Source organism: Ptychodera flava, chromosome 13 (assembly GCF_041260155.1).
Source record: "Ptychodera flava strain L36383 chromosome 13, AS_Pfla_20210202, whole genome shotgun sequence".
Taxonomy (NCBI): Eukaryota; Metazoa; Hemichordata; class Enteropneusta; family Ptychoderidae; genus Ptychodera; species Ptychodera flava.
Window position 1 is genome coordinate 23,641,020 of NC_091940.1, and position 6,000 is coordinate 23,647,019.

Here is a 6,000-nt window from a genome sequence, read left to right on the forward strand (position 1 = left end):
GTCTTGGCACTCACAGGAAAAGCTGGGTACCTATGCTTGTTACGCAAAATTTCAAAACACTCCTTACTTTGATCTGGGGTTTTCAAGAAAAAAAGACACCCTTATAAAGTGCGAAATACAGGAGAAATATGAACCAGCAAAAAAGTACCTAATTAATCAAGAGACAGTGAAATAATTGCAGATACAGTTACAACCATGTGAATGACCAATGACATCGTCTTGACACATCAGTGTAATCTTTGTTATTGTCTGACAGCTGGCGACCACTATTACAGTCTGGGGCAACATATGACAACTTTTGGAAAAGAGTGTGCATGATGATGCCCTTATTAACAGTTCGTTACCACTCTAAATTTGGAGGGTCGTTTTCGAACGACTGCGCATGCCCAGATCTCAACTCGATTACGTCACTGACTTCGAAGACTTCGTGTTTTGATTTTGACATCGGCTAATTTCGGCCTTTGTTTTAACGCTATGCAAGGCCAAGTTAGGAAAAATTCGGTCGTGGTTAACCTCGTGACTAACCTCACTACAACATCATGGCAGCAAGAGAGCATGATAAGTCGTAATTTGCCAACTTTTCGAGCTTTCTGTTTGACGTAGTGCGATCGTGACCTCAATGTTTTCAGTATCGGCAGTGACAGGTCAAGCACCTGCAGTTCAAAAATGTCCCATTTTTTGCTCACGTGTTCACACACGTGAGCATATGGTTTAGCCATGTCTGTCTGTGTGTGTGTGTGTCTGTATCCCCATTATCTCAAAAAACGGCTGAACGTATTTCAGTCAAATTTGGTAGACATCTTCAGAATTCAAATGGCTAGAACTGAAAAGGTTTTGGTGGGCGTGACTTGCATATTAATGAAGTTATCACAGTTTTAATTTTTTTGATACATGGTAGTCTATGGGAAGCATGATGACCATGGTTCTGGGTATCTGTGGTTTGAGGGCGCTATCCCCACGTTACACTCTGGCCAGACGATGCTGAAGTTAGACACGGTTTCGGATTCGGTTTCGGATTCGAGAGACTGAAAGAAATTTTATATTTCAGCCAATTGTTACACTGTGGAATACTGGATTTTCCTTACTTTCCCTGGACCTTTTTTCAGCTAAAATAATATCTAATCACACTAGACAAAGTGAAAATAAGATCACAATAAAACAATGCATATATTTCATGGCATAAATTGTGTGCATATATTCACAAATGGTTAAAAAAGTAGAAATTACAGAAAGCTTCAAAGCACTCTAATTTAAAATTTAAAGGAAGTGTCGAGCAAGGAAAACAATATTTACAAAAACATACTTTATCATTTTATATGTCAATGTGTGTCACATGTTTTAATGTTAATATGTTGTATTAATTTGATGTTTTGATTGATGTTGTTTTACATAATATGTTGCGTAATAAAGGTAGCATTGAATGCATTTAGTCTGAACTGCATAATGCCCATAATTGAGATGGACAGCTCATAAGTTGTAACTTTTGACTGATTTTTCAGCAGTTTTGTCTTGTGTAGTCATGCATTACAGTTCCTTGCTCTACTGCCTAAAGTGTTTTGATTTTTTAAACTTTATAAATTATCATTATATATGAAACATTTATGTCATGAACTACATGCTACATTTATGTGATAAAATACATGCTATTTGTGCAATTTCATCTAGTTAAAATATCTCCTTGTGTATCAGTAGTTATTATATTCTTCGAAAAAATAATAACATAAGCTGGAAATATAAGAACCGAATCCGAAACCGAATCCGAAACTGAGTCCAACTTCAGCATCGTCTCTGGCTAGAGTAAAGCCGTAGTACTCATCGTCAGAAATATCGTCGAAGGCCGGCTATTGCTGGCAATCCGAAGCAAGTAACGGCACTAAGCTGCTTTATAAACCTTAGTGCATCTAGAGGACCGTCACAGGAAAAAGTCAGGTAAGTGTTTCACTCTTTTGTATGGTAACAAGTCGCGATGATACGTGTTACTGTTAGTGTTAGTGGAAAAACAAGGTGGCCGATGTGGCTAAGGTGTACGGTAGATTTTGCGTCAAAAGATTAGACTTTGTATTTGTGAAAATAGACAAGATTTCATCTAGCTAAAGGTAAATTTGTTCATTATGGAAGCGATCAATAATTTTGAATCTCGAGAACGGTGTCCTTGATGAGTCGTAAATATGAACAAGTGGTGAGGACACGTGTTAGTGGAAAAACAAGATGGCCGACGTGGCCAAGGTGTACTAGTAAAGTATGCGTATCCGTGCGACGTCAGAAGTTTATTGCGTCAGAAGGTTAGACTTTGAATTTGTGAAAATAGACATGATTTCATCGAGATAAAGATAAATTTGTTCATTATGGTAGTGATCAACAATTTGAATCTCGAGAACGGTGTCCTTGATGAGTCGTAAATATTCAACAAGTGGTGAGGACACGTGTTAGTGGAAAAACAAGATGGCCGACGTGGCCAAGGTGTACTAGTATGCGTATCCGTGCGACGTCAGAAGTTTATTGCGTCAAAAGGTTAGACTTTGAATTTGTGAAAATAGACATGATTTCATCGAGATAAAGATAAATTTGTTCATTATGGTAGTGATCAAAAATTTTGAATCTCGAGAACGATGTGCTTGAGGAGTCGTAAATATGGAAAAAAAAAATCAAATTCGTTCAATAAAAAATACGCATCTCCAATAGAAATATGGCCGACTATGGTCATTCAAGACACAGTACACATTTTTTCAAGGAACCAAACATTGTATAGAGGGGGAAGTGTAGTTGTTGTATATAATGGTTGTTTTCAAAATTTTGAAATTGAGCAGATAAATCATAAACGTTTACCTGGAAAATGCCTAGGGTAGGTCCGTTTATTTGCATATTTTATGGTATATGTCTTCCTATTTTTTGTCAAAGAATTTTAGAATTCGATAGACTGATATATTATACAGTTCATGGTGGGCTACATACATGACTCAAATTTGTTGCAGTTATTTGAAAAGTCCTGATCAAATGGGAGCAGTACTTTGGCAGTATTTTTGATAGGGTGACATTTTGTTGGCATGAACTTTCTACTGGTTTTTTTTTTGAACTTTAAATTTAGGGACGGACCATTAGACTTTGGGAGGGCGGTGGTCACGACTGGATTCTGCAATTTTTTTTTTTTACGTCCGATAATTTTAAATTTTATTTTTTTCAAATGAAAATAGACTTGCAAATTTTTTTTCTCTGAGTTTTGCAGAATTTTTTATTATCGGTTACGTTCTGAATATTTTTTATTTTGGAGAGAAGTCTGAAAATTTTGTTTTTCAAATTTTCTGCTCTGAAAATTTTTTTTTCCGGTTCTGACCACCCCTCCCCCCCTTGCCAAAGTCTACAAAGTCTAATGGTCCGTCCCTTAGCCCATGCTGCCACTCAAATCATATATTGATTTTATTTCTTATACAGATTACATCTACAAGCCGAAGTCCTGCACCACTACTGCTCAAGAGGTTGATTTTGCTGTAATAAGGCTTGTATTTGGCCGCTAGAAGGCTCATATTTGCACATTTGGCCGCTGGAAGGCTCATATTTGCATATTTGGCCGTTGGAAGGCTCACATTTGGCCGTTGGAAGGCTCATATTTGGCCGCTAGAAGGCTCATATTTGCACATTTGGCCGTTGGAAGGCTCACAGAACGCTCAGACATTTGGCCGTTAGAAGGCTCACTTTTCACTATTATAACAATCACACCATCATAAGAATCAAATAAATATTTAAAAATTGGAAGATTTGAGTACTTGCTTTAATTTAATAGTGACTGCCACAAGATATATATACACAACATACAGAGATATATTTATTTATTCTTGGTGTTTTCCATCCTAGAGAAATACAAGGATAACTTGTACACGAATTCTTGAGTGAAACACAACAGCATTATTCCAGATTACACCTTTTTGATACTGCAACAACTACAATAATCTGAAGGAATCTTATCACATCTGTTAGAAGTTGAATACATCAATACAATGAGAGTAAAGAAATTAAGCCACAAGGCCAAAAATGAAAAGAGAAAATTGCATCTCCAACGTAAAAGACAATGTCCACAAAATTCTTACAGAAAGGTGGTTATTGAGGGTGATGGCAATTGTTTATTTAGGGCTATAAGTCAAGGTCTCTTTGGATCTCAGATTCATCATAATGCTGTAAGATTACAAATTGTCAACTATATAATTGATCATTGGGATCAATATGAGCAGTTCATTAAAGGTGAATATCAGAGATATCATGTGAATAATCAAGATGACTACAGACAGTACATGTCTATATCTGACCCAGGTTTGGCAACTCATGGTGGCCATATTGAAATAAATGCAGCTGCTATGGCATACAGTGTAAAAATTGCAGTTCATCTAGATGTTCTGAATGAACCATTCGACACTGAAGGTGAATCCTCTGAAACAATACACCTATTATACCATGCAATCCGTGTAGAAGGACAAATTGATAGTGGGCACTATGATTTCCTTGAGGAAAGAGATACAGAGACATTTCATGACACGGCTGAAACCACAGACTGTGCAAATTATAGAGAAAAAGAGAAAGTGAAAGACAAGAAAAGAAAGCAAGAAAAAAGGAAAATGGTAGAGTTCAGAGAAAATGAACAGCAGAGAAATGTTCAATCAATGAAATTAAGACGGTCTGATGAAGTGTACAGACAAAGTGAACAACAGAGAAATGTTCAATCAATGAAATTAAGACGGTCTGATGAGTGTACAGACACAGTGAACAACAGAGAAATGTTAAATCAATGAAATTAAGACGGTCTGATGAGGTGTACAGACAAAGTGAACAACAGAGAAATGCTAAATCAAAGAAATTAAGACGGTCTGATGAAGTGTACAGACAAGCTGAAAAAGAAGGTGATGCAAGAGCTAAGAAAATTAAAAGAAATTGCAGTGGTGCCAAATCAATTAATGAACTTATTGAAGTTTTCCATAAATCAGTTCAGAATGGTCCAACATTTGTATGTGTGTGCTGTGAACAGCTGTGGTACAGAGAAAGTGTTGTAAATTACAATAATATTAAAAGTAAATTGTCATCATTGGCATCATCCTATGTAAATGCCACAGATGATGAAATGTCACCATTATGTCAAACTTGTTACTCATATTTAAAACAGTCCAAGCTGCCACCTTGTGCTGTAGCAAACAAAATGTCATTCCCAGGAATCCCACCAGAGTTAAAATTACATCCACTCGAAGAAAGACTTGTTGCCTTACGTATTCCTTTCATGCAAATCAGAGAATTGCCACGGGGTAGACAAGTTAGTCTCAAAGGCAATATTGTAAATGTCATAGCTGATGTATCTAGCACTGTTTCAACATTACCCAGAACTATCAATGATTCACAAACAATACCTGTCAAATTCAAAAGGAAAATAAGCTACAATCATGCGTACCAAGTTGAAAATATTAGACCTCACAAAGTGATAATGGCAGCAAAGTGGTTAGTTGAAAACAGTCCTTTGTATAAAGCGGAAAAGATAACAATTGGTACAAATTGGAATGTTTGTGATCAGAATGAATCTGATGACTGGGAAGAATTTTTGCAGGACAATGATTGCAATCTTAATTCTGAAATAGATGAACAGGAATCCTGTAATGAAAATGTTGATAATAACAATGATGATGATTGTGATGATAACAATGATGATTGGACAGAAGAAATCAAATTAGAGGATCAGGCTGCTGGAACATTAGATACAATGCTTTCACTTTCTTATGATAGAAACATAGATTCACAAGGAGCATTTGCTTTGCCCCGGGTGAAGGCAACAGACCTTTAGGTATATTTCAAGATAAGTATTCCGAAGAACTCTCATTTCCAACAATTTTTTGTGGTCAGCCGAGACAAAGTGAACAAAACATCCCAGTATCATACAGTACACTATGCAAATGGGAACTGCGACATAAAGATCGAAGAGTTGCGAAATCTGTTCCGAACATTTTCTTCAAACTGAAAAAGTTACAAATT

The 6,000-nt window shown here is 36.4% G+C and overlaps 1 long non-coding RNA gene across 1 annotated transcript; it reads left to right on the forward strand.

The window, feature by feature from the left end:
* Window positions 1–1,435: 1,435 nt before the first annotated feature.
* Window positions 1,436–3,750, forward strand: LOC139147883 (uncharacterized). Its single transcript, XR_011555821.1, has 2 exons — window positions 1,436–1,929; window positions 3,430–3,750. It is a non-coding gene; the product is annotated as an uncharacterized lncRNA (long non-coding RNA).
* Window positions 3,751–6,000: the final 2,250 nt, after the last annotated feature.